Source organism: Theropithecus gelada, chromosome 2 (genome assembly GCF_003255815.1).
Source record: "Theropithecus gelada isolate Dixy chromosome 2, Tgel_1.0, whole genome shotgun sequence".
Lineage (NCBI taxonomy): Eukaryota > Metazoa > Chordata > Mammalia > Primates > Cercopithecidae > Theropithecus > Theropithecus gelada.
Window position 1 is genome coordinate 62,784,292 of NC_037669.1, and position 22,504 is coordinate 62,806,795.

A 22,504-nucleotide genomic window follows, 5' to 3' on the forward strand; every position below is an offset into this window, starting at 1 on the left:
AAGAAAGAAAGAGAGAGAGAGAGACAGAAAGAAAGAAAGAAAGAAAGAAAGAAAGAAAGAAAGAAAGAAAGAAAGAAAGAAAGAAAGAAAGAAAGAAAGAAAGAAAGAAAGAGAAAGAAAGAACGGACATACATATTGGGAGATGATCACATTCCAGTTAGAAGCTAAATGAGCCGACTACTTACTTTCCCAGCCTCTTTGCAGCTTGGTTACCAACGGCTGATACATGCTCAGCCAATGAGATGCACTGTCCCCAGGGCTCTGAATTCGGATCCAAACAAGCAGATATTAAGGAGCAGTATTTACATAGTGGCAACACAGGCAGTTGCAACACTCAGGTGCAGTAGGTAGGAGTGGGGTAGGGTGTTCACAACACTACTCCCTTGCCTGCCTGGCCCGCTTTGGCTTTGTCCGTGCCATCATCCAAGACTGACTGTCCTATCTCCCTGCTGGACTCAAAATCTTTCAAAAAATTCATTTCTTCCTCCTTAAATCATCTGCAGTACTTTTCTATCACTTGTGAAAAAGCCATGATGTGCATAGCTCCCCAAATGCAATCTTCTTTCTACACAAGGTTCATAAACTTTCCAATGTGATAAAGTTACATATAATAACTCACAAATATAACTTAAGCAAGTAAATCGCCTGCAGACAATAAAATTCATTTTTAATAAAGCATCTTTCTAATCCCTTCACCCCCAAATTATCATTAACAAGGAACGAAAATATAGACAAGACATCCGACCTGGAACACCTCATACTTCCAGAGTTAAGAAACAGAAGAAGTGGTTTCTGTCTTCCCTTCACACATTCCCTTTGTCTGCAGTGGCAAGGCAGTGCCCATTGCTGATATATCTGGTTAGTTCATTTAGAATAAGACTTAAATCACTTGCATTTTATGGGTAAAGCTGACGTAACCTTAAGTAGAGCAATATGAAATGTGCCACTGAAAGGTATGAAATTGACATTTCATGTCCAATTTAGATACAGCTAGATGACCTCAGTCTAAAGGAGCCATTTTAAATAAGGGCCAGAGTTTTATTTTTTGACAGATGGGTGCCCTGGCTAGAGAATTTATTTAGGTTATATCTGAACTAAAGTGTGATCTACACAATTATTTTGATTCAATGGCTCTAGATACTGGGAAAATATTTTCCTGCTCCTAGATTCTAATTTTTTATGTCACAAATGTCCTATTTAAGAACTGTGGGGTTTTGTTTTGTTTTGTTTGCATTTCAACAATCATATAAAACTGGATGGCATGCAACCAGTTATTCAAACTAATAATCTCTCTATTTTCATCTTTACTTATTGCATGTTGTTGGATAAGAACAGACTTTATAATTAATGACTTTCCACAGTACACTAATACAAAAGTAAACAGAATCAATTCTTTTGAGTGGTATCTGTAATTACAAATAGCATAAACTGTGTTGTCCCTATTTATACAACTGGAATACCCTTGGATTTGTTTGATTTTTTTCTTTTTTTTTAAACCCAGGAAGCAAGCAATGTAACCATTTAATTGTCTAAGATGTATACTCTCAAAACCAATTATCACGTCGCTTCTCAAATAAAACAACTTTCTGAATATGAAATATGCTTTAAACCAAGCATTACCAGAGACAGCCTTTGCATTTTTGTCAACTTCTCCAAAACACAAACAAGAATGGAAGAGTATTACCAAGATATACACAGAGCCCCAAATAATAGAGTACGAAACATTAATTAATTAGTTATTAGTTGGCTATATCACTTACTAATTGGACAGTTTCTCCTAATAATTCAGTGTATCTTTTAGTAATTTGTTCAGTCATTAGTGAAAGAAACAACACAAACTAGTATAACCCAAAAAGAAATTTAATAGTTTACATAACAGAATACTGGGACAACCTTGCTTCAGGTACAGGTTCATCCAGGAGCACAAATGATATAAGGTCTCTCAACTCTGGTCTTCATTGAATTAACTACATTTTGAAAAGGTCCCTTTCTATAGTATGGCAAAATTATGGCCAAGAACTTGGGATTACACCCTTACACCTCCAAATACAAAAGTAAAGAAAGAAAAGAGCCTCAGAATTAGCATCAGCAGATCTGACTAGATTGACCTGGCGTCATGAGCCCACATCTGGATAAGACTTATGGCCAAACGCCTCTGAGAGGCTATGTCTGTATCACAAACCCAACCCTACAACCAGGATGAACCAAACACCTCTCAGAAAAAACAGATCAAACATGGAGAAAGCACATCCCCTAGAGAAAATTAGGAATATTTACCAGAAAGGTGATGAAAAATGAACTCAGATGGGTCACTGCTATTTAAGAGCACTAGCCTGCCTCTCTAGTCTCTCCAATTCACTGTAGACCAGGAACCATTTTCCATACTTGTGGTAACCCCATTTGTTCTGAACAACAAATCTGCACACAGGTCAGGCAATTAGAGCTACACTTGTGAAGACAGAGAGTGTATTTTACATGATAAGGTTCCCCTAGTACCCTTTCATCTGCATTGACCAGCCCCATTTCCCCACTTTCTCAAATAAAAAGCTCTGCCCCACACTTTAGCTCCATTACCAGCCTCGGAAATACAACAAATATGCGTTGATTACTCTCACTGTTTCTCTGATGCTTCTTCCTGGTAAAAACAAGTCTAAAGTTCTATACTACAAATTTACCATCAAATTCTCTCTGGCTCACATATGCTACCATTGTCTTACATTTCCAATTTTCATGGCTTAAAAACTACCATTACATCTTACAGAATAAAGATTTACTATCTTGAAGTTGATGTTAAATTGGCCCTAACTTTTTCAGACTTTAAGATAGATAGCACTTGCATTTTACATAACACTGCTAGGAAAAATAACATTCTGATGAACATCCCTCTTTCCAAGTTCCTGATGTTCATTTTAACCCCATCTCCTCCTGTCTTGAGCTTTTATCCTATATTCATGCCCTCTCCTCCTCTTTATCTCATCTGGCTTCCTCAAGGTCCACAAGGTCCACTAATGCTCTCCTGCCTGGCCCTGCCACATTCTTTTCAATGCTGGCCCCCAGAATACTTTTATTTTGAGGATTTTGTTGCACTTCACTAGATCAGGGTTTTCCAGCCTTGACACTACTGACATTTGGGGCTTGATAACTCTTTGTTGTAAGGGGCTGTGATGGTCAATTTTATATATTAACTTGACTGGGCCACAGGTTGACTAGACATTTGGTCAAATGTAATTCAGGGTGTGTCTGTGAGAATATTCTGGATGAGGTTAACATTTGAATCTCTGGACTAAGTAAAGCAGATTGCCCTCCATAATGTGGGAGGTCCTCATCCAATCAACTGGAGCTCAAAAGAGGACAAAAACCTGAGTAAGAGAAAACTCCTGCATGATTCCCACATAAGCTGGGCCATCATGTATGTTCTGTTTCTCTGGAGAATTCTGACTAACACAAGGCTCCCTTTGCACTGAGGATGTTCAGCAGCATCCCTGGCCTCTAATCACTAGATGCCAGTGGCATCCCCTTAGTTATCACAACCAAAAATAGGACCAGTCATTGTCAAATAGCCCCTGGAGACCAAGATGCCCCTAGTTGGGAATCACTGCATTAGAGCTTGGCTGGAGACACCATCAAGACAGCTGAGGACATAAAACTTCCTTAGAAACCTGAGAAATTTTTAGTAGTGATTACACCATCATTCACAGTACTCATGTCTCCCTAAATGAAGGATTTCTCCATGCTCCCTTCTTGTAGCTTTTCCATGTGTCAGACTGGATCCTATCATCCATCCACCTGTCTGCCTTTCTTTGAAAAGCAGTGGTTTTCAGATGCAGACTGGGTACGAATTCAAATCACCTAGGAGGCTCGCTCAGCACACCAGTGCCCTGGAGATTCTGATTTAATAAACCTCATTGTGAGGCCAGAGAATCTCTATTAATAAAAAGTTTCATGAGTAATTCTGATACATAACCTCAATAGGAGAACAATTTCCTTAAAACTGCAGCAAGCACTGAGGGGCAAATGACACAAACGCCTCTAGACACAAGCAAGTCATCTACCTCTTAATGGAGGTCGGAACATTCCCCAACTCCTGACTTGACAGTCTTTTCCAGTAAGTGAAGAAGGATCATGAAATGGGCTGGTTTTTTAACCAGCTTAGGTCAATTTTTTAAAATTTCATCAGTTTTAAAATGATTGCCTTTCATAATAGAGAAATGAGATAAGTCATAGAAGAGAAAAATAGCCTTTATAAGAGACATAGTCAATTTTCATAGGAAAATCATAAGAAAACAATAGAGCTTTAAATCTAATTCTGGAAAATGACTCTTAATAAATCAAAAGATTGTTAAAGGACTTAGCCAGTGATAAATTAGAAAAAGGAAAATAATCTTAAATTAAATAATTCATGAACTCAGGCACACAAGTAATTTCCTAACAACAATTCAAGTTGCAAGACATATATTTATTTCGCTATGTTAGAATATAAATTTCTCATCCTCAAGGGCTTTCATTTGTCCGGTTTAGAATTCTACAGCAAATCAGTAAATATTAAGGATAATGTTACACCTAAAATTTTCCTCAAAATAAAATCTATGTATAGCTAGGAAAAACAGAAATCAGAAACTCATTTCAAAAAAGAAAAGCTTTCAAAAAGCTTTGTAGAAACTTTGAGCTATACTCTTTTGAGAACAGACTGACATTGGAATGTGCAATTTGCTCCTCATCACTGTTTGCAAAATACCATCATTATGTTATTCCAGTCCTCTGCTAGCAACAGTCATAAAATGTATGGAGATCTCCATGCATTTTATGACTCCATCTGATGAGACAATGACACTTAAGAAATCTTAAGAATTACTTGGGAAAAGAGACATTACAGAAAATGCCCTTTGATTCTAAACAACTATAACATAAAGAAGACAGTCCAGGTCACTTTATCTTCCTCTAAGGAGAAAATGAAGTAACTAAAGCTAGAATTAATTACAGATAGGAGGGAATGAACCCATTAAGTGTTGAAGTTCCAACCAACCCTTAGTTGCTTCCTCCTCCTGCTTCTCAACTCCTGCTATACAACCTACTACTGATTGCTCTGGTGTCCTAATATCAAATCCTTCATTTCTGTCCCTCTGCATGCCTCCTACTTCTTTCTTATTTCTCAGTTTCATTATCTTCTTGTTCCGTAAAACCATCCAAGAACCAATTTCTCTTTGACATTCACTCTGGCAGCCTGTCCCAATTGATGGAAAGTTGTTTGGCCAACTGTTCTTGACTTGCTATCACTTTTTCAAAATCTATCACATCTTATTTCCCCTATAGTTTCTGGACAGAGGGAAAGTCTACAAAAACACAGAAATGGGCCCTGTCATCCACAATGAGGATCCATCAGAAGTTCTAAATAAGCGACTTTATGACAGTAATCGTATTAGAGAAAATCCCATTCACTGTGAAAATATAAATATGAGTGAGAAAATGGCAGAAGGTTTTAAACTCCTGCACTAAGGAAAAATGATGACAATCTTGGATGCTGGCCAATCACAAACACTCATTCTCTATCCCCGTCCAGAGAGTACAGCATGATCACTATCCTCATCACAATGGCAAATTGTAATGAAACCTCTGAGGATATTAGAGAGAAAGACCTTGCTTTCTGGATTGTCAAAACAATTATAATAAAACAGCTGCTCACCTTCATTTGAGGAATATAACACATTATCTCTCTTCTTCACAGCAAACCTATTTCTGGATGTCTGCTATTGGATAACAAACTACGGGGAAACCTAGTGACTTATTACCGTGGATTATTGCCCCTCATGTTTCTGTGAGTGGTCTGGGCTCAGCTGGGCAGTTGTCCCTTGGCATCGCTCATGCCATTTCAGTCAGATAGCACTTCAGACTGAAATGAACTAATGGTTCGGTTGGGTGGGGATGTCCAAGGTAATTTACATGTCTGGCACATTAGCTGGGAGAGCTAGAATAGCAGCTGGCTGGCCAGGAATTGATCTTTCTCCATGTGGTTAGCTTGGGCTTCCTCACAGCATAATGATCAGACTTCTTACATGGCAGTAGCTTCCCCTAGAGTGAAGATGCCAAGAAAACAAGGTGGACACTGCAAGGCTCCTTATGACTTGGCCGCAGAAGTTATGCAGGATCCCCCTGACTGCATCTGCCAGTTATCCAAGGAAAACACAGAGTCAGCATGGGAAATATGAACACATAGGGTATGAACTTCCAGAAGCTCTCTGAGCTATCTTAGCTAACACAATGCCCACTAGGTAAATTAGGAGATGTACTGTTGCTCTCAGATTACAAATAAGAAAAAAGCTCACTGATTCTAGATCTGAGATCCAAGACCTAGAAAGTGTCTGAACTGGGACAGGAATCTGAGTATTCAGACGCCAAGTTCACTGTTTTGCTGGCATCAAGCAGGTGGTAAACTTAAAATGGATTATACTTAAAAAACTAACTGGGGTTTTCATCCAAATGTTAGTTTCATCTGCAATTAATCAATCATCCATAGAATGGACATTTTACAGGAGTTTGCTGTCTAACGTAAATCACATCTTTTGCTGAGAGCAATCAACTTTCCTTTAGGAAAACTGCTCCTTCATGCTGGATTTGTGACACCCTACTTTACCCTAGCTAACGGCAACATGAGCTCAAGTATTCTCTCTCATCTGAATCTTACTGCTACTAGAAGTTTATGTATTCTAATGGAAATGGCCAAGAAAGACTGTCAAAGAAGTGTTGCTACTGAGACCCATTCTTTCCCCCAATTATTCCCTAGGCCTGATACTCTGTCACCTGATACCCTTCCTATTAATTTCCTTTATGTTGATGTAAGACTGAGTCTATGGGCTGCAGATCAGAGACACTGAATACAAGGAGGATAACTAGTTATTGTGCACACCAGATTTGGTGTCTAATTCAACTTAGTTGAAATATAACTCTACCACTTCCTTACTAGGTGTATGTATCCTTAGACAAGTTTCTTAACTTCTCTGAAACTCTTCTTCATCTGTAGAACAAAATTAATACTATCACCTTCTTCAAAGAGTTGCAAAGATTAAGTGAGATAATACAAGTAAAGTACTATGTTTGGCTTGAAATAAACACAAAACATGTCAGCTATTATATTTAATATTACAGGTCCATAATCCCTTATCTGCAGCTCTAATATGCAAAATGCTCTGAAAAACCAAACACGTTGTCAGCCCAACCTGACCTCAGCTGAAAAAAGATGCTCTTTATGATCTTTATCCCATTCAAGCACTAAGAAATGTCAACGTGCTTGGCCATTGCCCAAGATTCTCTATTGGAATGTCCCATAGCATACAGCACTAGTAGCATACTACCGTTCTACAATCTAAAGTTCTAAACTACATTTGACCCCAAGGGTTTCAGATAAGAGACTATAGATATGTAAGTTATTATTATTCAAAAAACCTGTTTATTCAAAAAATAAACACCACACAGTTCTCTCTAGGGTGATCCCACAAAACTTAGACAATGTATTAAAACACAGAAAATTACACTACAGCCAATTTCAGTAACAAATAAACATTTTATTCTGAACTAATACTGCTTATATAGGCAAATTGTGCCAAAGGAACAAATTTACATATAACTTGATAAGCTGCAAATATCCTACTTCTAGTTAAGGTATGTAATTAGAACTGCATCTCCTGGATTTTTAATTTAGAGTGTGTTTAAGAATTCTATTTTATTACCTGAATTAAATACCGTTGGTTTTATACTTGTAGGTTTCTCGCAGGTTTGCTGTTCACTCATATTGTATCCTCTTACTCATACTGAATCAGATAAATCAAAGGTTGATATTTGAATCCCATCTTGGGACTGCTGCTCCTGCTTATAGTGTCAGTTCTGGCCCTCAATGGTTCAGAGCTCCAGAAAAGCAGACTAAACTACTGTGGCATATTTTCTTTAGGGTTAAATTTTAATTTCAGAAGAAAAATCCTGAGACTATGTTTTGAAAATAAAAAAGAAAAGTTGATGACAAAAGTGTGCAAACCCCCATGCAATACAAATAGGAATTATTCAAATGATAGTAACATATGGACAAAGCTACATTACTTATGATAATGAAGAAAGTTATGATGTGCTCTATCACTTTACCACTAGTTATTTACATCTTTTAAAATAATTTCTTAAGATGTATTCCAATTCACAGTGCAAATAGTTTTGACAGCAAGCAACTGATAATACGTAAAATTTACTTATAATGCCAGTTTTGAAAACTTTCATTTAAGGAAGCATGTCTATCTGCCACAAATGCAATATTCATTAACAAAACCACCAATATAAGTGGGTTTGAAAGGATCTACCTGTTAATATAACCTTTTATACATACTATGTGATTTTATGTACAATCTGGTTAAGTAGGTAGGCAAATGAAAGAAACTGAGTTATAGGAAAGCCAGAAAGGTTTCTCAAGGTCATGAGGTTAACTGCCAAGCAGATGATGCAAAAAAAAATTGTTAAAAACAATCTAACTTTAATAACAGGGTGAAGAGCTTCTCTCCAAAGTCTCCAGCATATTTTCGGTTTTCATGAATTTTTCAGACAGCATCTGTTTTTAAGTAAGTAGAAACATACTCAGGGAAAATAAGGCTTGTTAGAAGAAATTAAAGTCAAAGTCCATAAACATGCCCTCTTTACATGTGTGCTAAAGGAAATTTAATGCCACCAACACTTGATTATTTCCTAGAATGAAAGAGAATGCAAAATAGATACCTAAAACAACTTTATCCCTGCACCATGCAGAACTACTGGTTCTCACAAGTCTACCAAGGAAGCCAACAGTTATTTTGTTTCTCATTACAAATAGCTGCACCCAATGCCCACGGAAAGTCTCTGCACACGATGTTATTTTTTGGCAGGTTTGGACAAGCATCTGCAATGTTCTATGGGATCTTAATGGTATCACAAGAAGGCTTTCCTACTATCAAAAAATAACAACAAATGTAGAATGTTAAAGCTCAGGAAATGTTAGCTTCATAAAGTTTATGAAATTTTGTGTTTTTTTTTTCTTTTCCTAAATAGTTTAGGTGCAAGAATTCTTGGCACCGAGCAGCTAAATTGAAATTGGCATATATTTCCAATGTTACTATATTATGAATGAATAAATGAGGCATTTCCCAAACATTTGACCACAGAAAATGTTAGTCTGTAGCTCCTCCATGTTCCATGAAGTACATTTTGGATAAGTATTCTCTAAGATACATCTAATATTACAGACACATCTTAATCAATCCATAGATCTAAGAGTCCTATAAAACCAAAATCTAGCTAGTTTGTTAAAGTTTCCATTGATAGGACACTCACTACATGTTGTGGAAACACACTCATTGATGAATGATTTCATTCAGTTGGCTCTTTATGGTTTTCTTTAATATGTCTTAGATCTTACCCCTGTGCAAATGCAAAGCAGATCTAAAAGTTTCAGTGAAACACTCTCTGAAAAAGCCTGCAATTTGAAAGAGAAATTAGGGTGTGGAAATAAATATCTTTTAACAACACAAACTTCGTATTTTCCCCGCTTTGCTTGAAAGAGTGGCATTCAGAGGAAGAACAAAATTCAGTAACAAGTTATCTTCTTCCACTTGAAATTGTTTCATGTAAATGAAGACATCGATTACATCCCCCTGCACTGAATTTACACCACAAGCTAAACATCCTAAGTTATTCTTGAGACGTGGTATGGATTAACATCATCATCCAAACTGACCTCCTCATGATATCAGCTTGTTTGACAAAATCTGTCTTAGTGTTGTTCACAGTCTTCAGATTGTGATCATATCTCAGTGCAGGATTAATATTGACCAGGTTTCCACTGGATCCAAGCCCTAGCTCTGCCATTCACTACCTTTAAGACTTTTACAAGTTACTTACCTTTCTAAGCCTCGCCCTATTCAACAGTAAAAGGGTAATAATAATTCTTGCCATGGTGAGGTTTCTGTAAACATTAAATTTAAACTATTGAATCTGCTGCATAATAAGTATTCAATAAATATTAGCTAGTATCAATATGTCCATTTTGGAAATATGTGTTTTCTTCTGGCCAGTTTAAAAAAGTAGAATTCACCAAGTGCTCAAAAATGACTGATTGGCTCAGGGTTGCAATCAGCAGGTAAATGGAACAATGAGAAAAGAAACTGGCAGACGGTTAAAAATAAGCCACAAATTATCTGCAAGCAGATAAAGCCCTGACTGTATAATCATTACCAACCAGACTCTATCTTCGTCTTTCCATGTAGTAACGTGTCACTTTCTTTAAAAGTTTCAGTGAAACACTCTCTGCAAAAGCCTGAAATTTGAAAGAGAAATTAGGGTGTGGAAATAAATATCTTTTAACAACACGAACTTCATATTTTCCCCGCTCTGCTTGAAAGAGTGGCATTCAGAGGAAGAACAAAATTCAGTAACAAGTTATCTTCTACTCTTGGTTTGATGCCACTCAGCTTTGAGCTTGCTTTTGACTACACCAGTGGAGCTCGCAATCTTTCAATTTGGTGCATGACTTAAAGTTCCCTGTGGCACCTTTTAAGCACTGGCAGATTTCTACAACAATGATGAATGTGGCTCCATTTAGTTCAAACCTTTAGCATCCTATAGGTGCAAGAATTCTTGGCACTGAGTAGCTAAATTGAAATTGGCATAAATTTCCAATATGGAATCTGATCCTTCTATAATTGGTGGGGTTGTGGGGAACTCTTGGCAGGAGTGTAAAAAGTGAAGATACTCAAATTATCTCTCATGTAATTTTTTGATATTTTAGAAATATTCTTGATTTTTTTAAACAATCAAAAAAAGTAATAGAGAAAAGAGATTCGTTTCAATCGTGGTCTTGTTCTCAAAGGATTGTGACACATCACACAAGTTCAATTAGCCTGAATTTTCCATTATATCAGGAGCATGTTATTCTACCCTCCCTCTTTCCACTTAATTTGATCAAATATTGAGTTCATTAAAAAATTTAATAAAAGGGAGGGGTGGCACCCACTAGGCTGTGAAGGATGATTCACAGCAAGGTACTTCTGAAATTTCTTTGCACTTGCTCTTTCTCAACACCCTGGTCACCCCTTCACCCACAGCACATTGGGGCTGTGATGGGAACCCAACAAAGGGCAGCTGATCCACAGGGCGTCAGGTGGATTCCAGCAAGGGCACTGCCCACAGAGATGCAAAGATGGTAACTTAACTAATCCAGTCTTCTCTTGAGAAGAGAGTTAGCAATTAATTGAGAAAGGAGAAAAACTCAAACCACAAAGATGAAAAAGACACAATAAACAGTTAAACCAAATTAACTATGTAACCATGAAAACTGGATCCTCAAACTGCTATGACTCCTAATCAGATAAAAGTCACAAAGGACCTTCTAGTTCCGAACCACCCTCCATGTAGGTGAGGTCAAGGTGTGCCACAGTTGTGCAGCTTTCCCAGAATTCCCATCAGAATCTCCCATGTGGACGTATTTCTCATCTCCTTATTTCTGTATTTCACCTTTTGATAAACCCCCAGCAGTTAAAGGAACCTAAATAAGTATCTACTGCTTGCAAACAAAGGAGGTCAAAGCACATCTAAAGTAAGAAAAATACTACTTGATGAATTTTCAACCAGGTTTGAAGCTATATTCTCCTCACCTCCTTTCAACTTTGCCATACACAGCACTCCATTTTGTATATCATTTTACCTTAAATTACCATTCTAGTCAAAACAATTATGTGCTAAGGAGCTAACACCATCAAGCACAGGGCTACAGAACTGCAAGATGCTCAATAAATCTTATTAGTTAATGATTAAATAAAGTTCACAGGACACAAAAATTATTAAATCAATATTTCTTAATTATATGGCATAAATCTACTAGAAACTCAGATATCTACTTCTTATTGCTCAGAAAGTACAAGAAAAGGTGCCAGATAAAGAAACTGAAATTAGAATTCATCCATATATTTACTAAGCACTTTAATCCTAGGAAATCTGCAACACTCTGAAATGTGCCATGTATTGGGTGCAGAAACAAGATAGAATCATAGGCCATTATCTTAAGAAGCTATAGGCAGTATGGACATCCTAACATACAGTAGAGATTTTTTTTTTTTCATTTTCCATCCTATCACATAAGAGCTTGTAGGTTTTAAGTGGTTAGAGATCCTAAGAGGCCCTAAGGAAAAACTATGTTCACTGGAGGACATTCTGTAAAGACAGTGAATTTTTTAATACTCAGACATTCAAATAACTGTATTCAGAAGTCCACAGACAATGGCTGCTTGCAATGAAGATACACTATGGAAAAAGCTTTTAGTACAACAGAGTCACAATTAGTGCTGATCACACCCATCAGGAGGGATATTCTAAATGTGATGGGGTTTTTAACATTAAAACACACACGCACACATGTACCACACACACACACACACACACACACACACACACACACACACCGGAAATAAAAACCAAGCAACTTAGAAATCTTCATAGAAGGCACGGTGGCTTATGCCTGTAATCCCAACACTCTGGGAGGCCGAGGGGGGCGGATCACGAGGTCAGGAAATCGAGACCATCCTGGCTAACACGGTGAAACCCCGTCTCTACTAAAACTACAGAAAATTGGCCGGGCATGGCGGCAGGTGCCTGTAGTCCCAGCTACTTGGGAGGCTGAGGCAGGAGAATGGTGAGAACCTGGGAGGCGGAGCTTGCAGTGAGCTGAGATAGAGTCACTGCACTCCAGCCTGGGCGAGAGAGCAAGACTCCATCTCCAAAAAAAAAAAAAAAAAAAGAAAGAAAAAAGAAAAAGAAAAAAGAAATCTTCATAGAAATCTGTGCCCAAAGGAATTGAAGTCAGGATGTCAAAGATTTAGATCTAGAAGTGATATCTGCACTGCCATGATCATTGGAGTTTACTTAATTCATGATAGTCAAGATATGGAAACAACCTAAGTATCTATCAATAAATGAATAAAGAAAATGTGGCATGCATACACACACACACACACACAGATAGAACAGAACATTATTCAGCCTTGAAAAAGAAGGAAATCCTGCCATATGTGACAACACACATGTACCTGGAAGACATTATGCTAAGTGAAATAAGCCTGTTACAGAAGGTCAAATACTGGGTGATTCTACTTATATAAGATATCTAAAATAGTCAAACTCTGAAACAAAGAGTAGAATGGTGGCTTACAGAACCTATAGAGGAAGGATAAATGGAGAGTTATTGTTCAAGGACACAAAGGGTATAAAACTTCAATATGCAAGATGAATAAGTGCTAGAGATCTGCTGCACAACATAGTGCCTATAGTTAACAATACTGTTTTATGCACTTAAAAATCTGTTAAGCAAGTAGATGTCAAGTGATCTTATCAGCAAAAACATGGAGCAGGGGCAGGAAGAAACTTCTGGAGAGAACAGATATATTTATTATCTTAATTGTACTGATTGTCTCATGGATCTCTGCATATATTAAAATTCACAAATTGAATATATTAAATATGTGTAGATTTTTGTACATCAACTACACTTTAATCAAGCTGTTTTTTTGTTGGTTGGTTGGTTGTTTTTCACTCTGTCTCCCAGGCTGGAGTGCAGTAGCATGAACACAGCTTACTGTAGCCTCAACCTCCTGGGCACAAGGGATCCTCCTGCTTCAGCCTCCCATGTAGCTGGGACCACAGTCACGCATCACCATACCAGATAATGTTGTTGTTGTTGTTGTTCAGACAAGGAGTTCATTTTGTTGCTCAAGATGGTCTTGAACTCCTGGGCTCAAGTGGTCCTCCTGCCTCAGCCTCCCAAAGTGTGGGATTTTAGGTGTGAGCCATCGTACCTAGCTTAAGGGGTGTGTGTGTGTGTTTGTGTGTGTGTGTGTTTTAAATAAATCTATGCAGACAAAGGCTTTTAAAAATGCATGACCTCAAAGATAAAAGAATCCTCTATCTGCCAAGAAAGTAATCATTACCTAAAACTCCCCTTTTTAATAACATACTGATTGACCTCAGTGGCATGGCTAACAGGGTTGAGAAGTGACAGTGGAAGTTGATGCTGGCATCTTATCCTGCATTACTGCCTTGTTCATATTTTTTAGATAATCCCTTCCCCCCCACTCTCATCACCTCTCCAGAATCTCTGTCAGTGGGTTGGGAATTTTACATGACTTCTGGCACACTCTTTGACAGGGTATACCGTTAATCTACTGTTAAGTCATTTTTTTCCCTTTATTTTCATTCCACAAGCAAGCCTGGCCACAGTCTTCTGGCATCTTTGCTTTTTGTCTTTGTGGAATTGTTAGAATTTTTCCTGGATTCTTGGCTTTGACTATCCCACATCTTAAATTCTGATATCTGATTATATATTTAAAAATTTGCCAGGGCCTAATCAAGACGAATTAATTTAGCCATGCACCATCTTCAGTGCTTTTAGTTTGCCACACGTTGCAGTTTTACTTACAGAGTCAGGTTGACCAGTGCTATGATATCAAGCTGTCTGGTCATCCCAAACATAGTTTTGATTAGTTAAGTGGTACAGGACAAGAGCTGTAAGTCCGAAACTCTAACAATCATTTCTTGGTCCCAAAACACAAAGTAAATTTCTAAGGGAATCCCCTACAATAAATCATCATATGTCAGCGACTAATTACAGCTAGTGTCGTGCTAGAAAACTACAGAATCTCAATTAATCTTGTGAGATGTCAGTTCAGAAACATGAGAGTAGGGTCAGCATGGGAGGATATACCACAGCTGGACAGAGCAGTAGCAAAAACATCTGAGCATCCATCTAAGTAAAGGGGTGCAAAGGCTGGACCAACCAAAGAAAGGGACCCTTCCAAACAAGAACTGCCTAAATTTGCCTGGATACTGACCAGAAAAACCTGTTTAATGCATAAAAAATTAGTAAAGTCAAGTGATTCTGATGGTCAATTGCAATGATGCAATAAAAGGGAAAACTCCTCTGGAAGCAGGCAGAGCTATGTCACTCTGCGGTGCAGAGGGGATAGTTACGTGACCTTGAGAAATGCACTCAGCCTTTTTGAACTTAAATATCCAAAATTATAAAGTGAGGATAGTTATTCCCATTTTGGAGGGTTGTTGTAAAGATTAGAAATAATATGCAAGGGTGTCAGGCACACAGTCAATGCTCAAAAAGAGCTAAATTTACTATAAACTCCACTGTGCCTGGCTGAGGGTTCTTAGAAGATCAGCTAGGTTATCACTTCGCTGAGGATACCTTATGTCAAGAACATACTGTCCCGGCTTCTACTTGCTGTGTAATTCAAAGACCAGTATGGCTTGTCTAGTCATGCCAAGTCTCACCGACAGTACCCAATATCTCATAATATAACATGGCAATCTTGAACTGAGACATTCAGTGAGCTCTTATTGAATGAGAATTCCATTCTTATTGAATGGAAAGAATGAGAACAACAGTCAACCATAAACCTTGCACAAGAATGCCTAACATAAGCTGTTTTACCTGGGTACATGATCACTTGTGAGGCTTTGTGAAAGTTGCAAATGTTGACAGATTGTAAAATGAACATCTATTAATTGGCAAGGAGCATCAACTCAAACGTTATGACAACCTTGCTTTGAGAATGTAAATTATGATAATTTCTTTGCAGGGCAATCTGGAAATAATTATAAAAGTTTTTAAATGTACAATACAGTATTTTTGACCAAACAAATTCCAATTCTTCTTTCAGGAATTTATCCTACAGATATAATCACACATGTTTTTAAAGATATTGTTTATCATAGCAAAAGTCTGTAAAGAACATAAATTATTATGAGCAAGTTCTAGTATTGTGGCCTTTATACAAAGGAATAAATACTCTTGGCAGGGAAGAATTAGCTATGTACAGATTAACGTAGACTGACATCTAAGATACATCTTTAAGTGAAGAAAAATATTCCATGCCATCATTTTTTATAGTAAGCACTCAGATTTTTTTAACTGACCAAATCAGTTACACGTGCCCATATAACAATAAAGATCTCTGAAATGATAAACAAATAATAGTAACATTGTCTCTAGGGAAAAGAGCAGAAAGCGACAAAAGGCAAACAGTTTTGACCAGGTACCCTTTCATACTATTAAAATGTGCAATCATAGACAAATAACCTTTAAAGAAAAATAATTTTAAAATATAAAGGGCTAAAATGGCAAACTGAAATGGAAAGTTCAGACACTATCCAGGGAAATTAAACATTAGTAACTAGAACAAATTAATCAAGGTATCAGACACCACTTCTTGAGCAGAAGGAGACATTTTTTCTTCCAAATTATATGGATAATTACCTTTAACTCTTCCTCTTCATTTCAACAATGCAGAATGAAGGTTGTACACTTCAGTTTTTCAGACTGTGAAATGGAAACTCTGCCAAGTTACGAGTTTGACATTTGCTTATATTCTTCAGTGAAAGGTTCTAAATACAACACAAGTTCTATAGTAACCAACTTACAATTCTATAGGACTGGAGGATATGGGTCCTCCGCCACATACTTTTTTTTTTTTTTTTTTTTTTGAGACGGGGGGCGGTGGTGTGCACAGGCTGGGTGCAGTGGTGTGATCTCAGCTCACTGAAACCTCCACCTCCCAGGTTCAAGCGATTCTCCTGCCTCAGCCTCCTGAGTAGCTGGGTTTACAGGCACATGCCACCACGCCTGGCTAATTTTTGTATTTTTAGTAAAGACGGGGTTTCACCCAGGCTGGTCAGGTTGGTCTTGAATTTCTGACCTCGTGATCCACCCATCTTGGCTTCCCAAAGTGCTGGGATTACAGGGCATATAATTTCTTATACTTGAAATTACATATTCACCATATCCAGTGCTGTACTGACTTCTAGTATTTGGTAAGAGGGAGGAAGGAAGAAAGGGAGGAAGGGAAAAAAGAAGGAAAGAAGAGAGGGAGGGAGAGAAGGAAGGAAGAAGGGAGGGAAGGAAGGAGGGAGGAAGGAAGTCATTAAAATTCACAAAGTCAGTGAGTCTAGACTTTCAAGTGGCTTCAGATGTAGAGAAAGCCTCCCAAAGTATGAGGAGCCTCACACTAACTCTCTCTGATTCTCAGTTTTCTCATCTAGGACCCAGGGCCATCACTGTATCTAGTTCGTAGGATTATTATAGGTTTAAATGAGATAATAGAAACATTTCGTGACTTCCTTGGTAAATTGTAAATGTTCAATTAATACTACTCATTATGATTAAAATTCACTTAGACGGTATTTCACTCAGTTTTAAGATCTCTAGACAAATATTTATGAGCCAGCCTTAGCTAGCAGTCCCACACTCGTGATAGTCATACACAAACTTAAAAAATTATTTATCGGTCAGGCGCAGTAGCTCATAGCTGTAATCCCAGCACTTTGGGAGGCTGACACAGGCGGATCACCTAAGGTCATGAGTTCAAGACCAGCCTGGACAACATGGAGAAACCTCCTCTCTGCTAAAAATACAAAAATTAGCTGGGCATGGTGGCGTGCACCTGTAATCCCAGCTACTTGGAAGGCTGAGACAGGAGAATCGCTTGATCCCAGGAGGCGACCACACAGTCAGCCGAGATCATGTCATGCACTCCAGCCTGGGAGACAGAGTGAGAGTTTGTCTCAAAAACAAACAAACAAAAATACATATATATACACACACACACATATATATATAACCTAAATGCCTCATGTTGTAGTTTAAATAATATGGAAGTTAAACATTTAAAAACTAGTAAAGTGTGAAACTAATGTTTCTCCTTTAACATACTCTCAAAGTAGAATCCAGCTAAACTATCCTCATTTACCCAGTGTTATTTATCCTATATGATTCTATTTAGAGCCTCCTTCACTCAGCTGAGTCTAAGAATTTCCTGACCCCTGACAACTTGACTGTTTGTACATTAAAATGTAAATCAGGTTATGAGTCAAGCTCTTACTTGCCTACGGCCCCTTACATGCTGTCTTCTTTGCCTGGAACTTTCTTCCCTATGTACATTAAAATGTAAATCAGGTTATGAGTCAAGCTCTTGCCTACTGTCCGTTACATGCTGTCTTCTTTGCCTGGAACTTTCTTCCCTAGTTAGTTTCATACAACTTCCCTTGTATGGCTAGTTTCATCTCAAGTTTGGGGGTCTCAAAATTCACATTTACCAAGAAGCCTTTCTTGACTCTGCCACCTACACTAGATCCTGCCCACATTTTGCTCCATCTCAGCACTTTCCTTTTCTCCTTCAGAGCCCCTATACAGTTTATAATTTTTTTAAGTATTAATTGTTTAACTCTTTTTGGGTAACCCCTAACAAACCCTAAGCTCTAAGCTCTATGATGGCCAGTTCCATGTCTGACTTATTTTCTTTTCTACCCATAGGTAGCTTGGTCCTACGGTTTAGTAGCACTTGGTATCTGTAGGTTAAATGGAAAAATGAAGTGGATTCTAGAAATAGACTATTTTCCCATTTCTCTAAATTATCCTACTTGGACTGGAAGACAAAAGCCACACCTGGAAGCCTATACCACTACAAATTTCCAGGGAGTAACAAATTCCATCTTTGAACTTTCTGTGTTCCCATTTACTCTATATGGCATCTATGAAATTGCCCAATGCCTAGGGAAACATCAGTAGTGTTGGAGATTTCAGTATTTGGTACAATCCATCACTCATCATTCTGCAAAAGTCTAACAGTGGATTTTGTGGATAAGGACATCCAAATAAAATTATGCTAAAAACAGCTAGAGAAACTTTCTTATACAGGAAGAATAAGGAATATTGGTGTAGTAGTCAGGGTTCTCTGCAGAAACAAAACCAACAGGATGGACTAGATGTATACATGGAGACAGAGAGACAGAAAGAAAGAGACACATTAAGGAATTGGCTCACGTGATTATGGAGGTTGGCAAGCACAAAATCTGCAGGGTAGGTTAACAGGCTGGACAAGCAATGAAGAGTTAATGTCACAGCCAGAGACCAAAAGGTGTCTGCTAGCAGAATTCTTTCTCCTGGGAGATCATTTTTTTCTGACGGCCCTCTGCTAACTGAATGTGGCCCACCCACATTATGGATCTGCTTTATTCAAAGTCCACTGATTTAAATGTTAATCTCATCTTTAAAATATCTTCACAGCATCATCCAGACATGTTTGACCAAATATCCAGACCTAGACTGGTTGACATACAAAAATAACCATCACACTTGGACCCTGTAATGTCATTTACATATTAGTCAATTTATCTTCTCTGGCAAAATGAAAGACATGCAACTGAAAACTTTTTCTAAATGTCATAACAAGATGCAAAGGCATGTACTTTTAAAATGAAACATCATGTTCTGAGTGACTAATAAGCATGCATTTGAACCCGTACATAAATGCCTTTCACTGAGTTTTATTGCCAGTAGTCAAAATCATTCTTTTATTTTTGTTTAAATTTCTGGCCAGAGGAACCAAAAAAACCATCAAACTTGATATTTTCTGGAAGTTTAGCAACATTTGGAAGCCTATCTGTAGGAAAAATATATGTAAACAGTGAATTTGGAATATTCAAATATATTCAGATTAATGAACAACATATAATTTACACGCACAAATTACCAATCTACTATAACTACAAAAATTCTGTTTACATTCATATGCAAATGTTTGGTTGAAAATCTTCCCATTTTAAAATGGTTCTTAACATTTGGAATACTTTCCTAAACCCCCATCATTTGTGAAGATTCACCTTCCTTGCAATAAAATGTGCTTCAGAAAATAACGTGTACATACTAAGGGGTTTTAAGCATACACTGATCACTAAACATAAAAGCTTCTGTCTTAACCAGGATTCCAAATTGGTTAAGAGCTTTAGTTCACAATCAGGTATACCTGGGATCTGATATGATATCAGTATTGACATTTATTAGCTGCATGACCTGAGACAAATAACTTACTTTCTGATTCTCAGTTTTCTGATTTAGGACCCAGAGGTCATCACAGCATCTAGCTCATAGGATTATTATAGGTTTAAATGAGATAATATAATAAAAACATTTAGTGAATTCCTTGGTACATTGTAAATGTTCAATTAATACTACTCATTATGATTAAAATTCACTTAGACAACCAATGTATTTTTATCTAAGAGCGTCTGTAATAGCTGGGGTATTTTTTCTAAGAAAAAGTTTTTATCATAATCAGAAAAAAAGATATTTAAAAACAAACCCTGAAAATATGATGATACATATGTAAGTTGAGTAAAGCCACCTGACAGATGTGAAACTAAAAAAACTGGGTGATGTGGAACACATTGTTAAATAAATAAATTATCCAAAATGTAGTCCAAAGAAAATTACATTGCATCTATGATCCTAAACCCTGTGTGTCTAATAAAATCACCTGGGAAATTTTAAAATATTCCATTAGCCTGTGAAGTGGTAAAATATATGTGTTTGTTCTACACCCCATTTCCTGACATAAAACTCCTAAAATCCTTGGAATCTCCAAAGGAAAATCTTTTGTATGCTAATTAGCAGATGAATGGCTGGCAGCTACTAGGTAACTTCAGGATGGGGGCTGGTCACCAGAAAGACCAAGATATAATTAGAGGGTTGGGACTTTCAGCCCCTTCCCTCAACCTCCTAGAAGAGGGACGGAAGGTTAAGTTGATCACCAGTGGCCAATACTTTGATCAATCATGCCTACTTAATGAAGCTTCCAGAAAAATGCAGGACAGCGTTCAGATCCACTTCCAGACAGCTTAACACAAAAGGTTCCTGGAGAGTAGTGTGCCCAGAAAGGGCATGCAACCTCCGGGGCCTTTCCCCAATACCTCACCCTCTGAATCTCTTCCTTTCTAACATCCTTTATAATAAACCAGTAAACGTGTTTCCCTGAGCTCTGTGAGAAGCTCTAGCAAATTAAATGAACCCAAGGAGGAGGGGGTTGTGGGAACACCAATTTATAGCTGGTCTGTTTTAGAAGTGCCAGTAAAACAGGCAACCAGAGGCTTGCCTTTGGCATTGGGAGTGGGGGACAGTCTTGTGGGACGGAGCCCTCGACCTCTGTGATCTGAGACTATCTCTAGGTAGAGAGTGTCAGTACTGAACTGAATTAGAGGACACTGACTTATTGTCCCTGGAAAACTGATTGCTTCCTTGATGTGTGGGGGATTCCCCCACACATTTGGTCACAAAAATCTTCTCTATTGATTGTTTTTGAGTGAGAGAACAGAAAACGCATTTTGAGTTTGTTTCTCCCACACAGAAGCCACCCCAACCCCAGATCGATTAACCGGATTATTCTAATGAGCAGCCAGGGCTGAAAGTTATAACATTAGATATTTAGTAAAGAGTCTTTGTGTTGGGTAGGAAGTTGGCAAGGGGGATAGAGAAGGAAGATTGTTCCATAGTCAAGTAAGTTTTAGAAACATGCATTTCACAATGCACATAAAGATTCTGAAAAATTCTCATGTAAGAAAACCTGTTTTAAAATCCTGAATTTCCTAAGTTCATTTTTGTTAAGAACATTTTTAAAGGGAATCCTATTTATATCTACCTAGAAGAATTAGTGCTCCACAGAACATGCTTTAGCTCTCAAACCTGGCTGAACATCAGAATCACATGGGGAGCCTATTCAACTACAGTTTCCTAAAACTCATTCCCAGACACTCTGATTCAGTATTATCTAGAGTGGGGCTGTGAAATTTTCTTTTCTTTCAAAGCTCCCAGGTGTTTCGGAGGATCACATTTTGTAGCAATTACCCTATAGAGTTTATATTTAGTTCCATAAACACGTCCCCCCTCCTCCACTTCCAAGCTGGGGATAGGAACGGGTCTTTCCACTAGATATGAGGCCTCCTGCAATGCTTTGCTTCTAACATTAGCTGAATAAGAGTTTAGTGGTGATGGCTATGTGTGAAAGAGCATTTGAAGATAATTAGTATTGGGGTCCAACCCAATTATGAATGCCAGGCCCAAGTTAAACTCAGAGGCTTTACATGTAGGTTACTATAAAGCACCTTAGAGAAATATTTAAGTATCACTGCATAAATATCAAGACTCATGGTTCCCAGAGTTAATAAGACCAAGTTTACAGGCTGGGCACAAAAAGCTAAATGCCCACCCTAACTGTGATAACAATTTCTAGAAACACATTTGCAAAAGAGTCTTTAAGTATTAGCTAGAACAAGAAGGGACTTTTTAGGTGCTGATTTTATGAAACAATCTGAAGGCACTGGACAATATGAATTATTCAGAGAAGGCACAAGCTTTTAAAAGAAGCAACATGGCAGCTGTGGTTGTATGGAATGTTAGAATTCCCTTTGAATAAAACTATACACCACAACTTGAAAAGCAAGTAGAGAGATTTACACACCTAATTTGCAAGGTACCTTTCTACATTCTGCAGAATACAGAGATGTGAGTACTTACTATAAACTGTGGAAAAAGCCATGGGCTGTTTAAGGGGATGAATTTTCCAAAGTCCTAGACAGGCCTCAAAAGGCATGCTGAAAAGGTAACTTGTGTGTCTTG

General features: G+C 37.8%; 1 protein-coding gene and 1 long non-coding RNA gene across 2 annotated transcripts in view; one reads left to right on the plus strand and one right to left on the minus strand.

Moving 5' to 3' along the window:
* CNTN4 (contactin 4) overlaps window positions 1–22,504 on the minus strand; it is a 998,936-nt gene that overhangs the window by 958,593 nt on the left and 17,839 nt on the right. The gene's annotated exons all lie outside the window — the stretch shown is intronic.
* LOC112618486 overlaps window positions 1–22,504 on the plus strand; it is a 41,959-nt gene that overhangs the window by 13,513 nt on the left and 5,942 nt on the right. The window contains exon 2 of the long non-coding RNA XR_003118087.1: window positions 5,723–5,812. This is a non-coding gene — a long non-coding RNA (uncharacterized LOC112618486). The remainder of the gene's footprint in view (window positions 1–5,722; window positions 5,813–22,504) is intronic.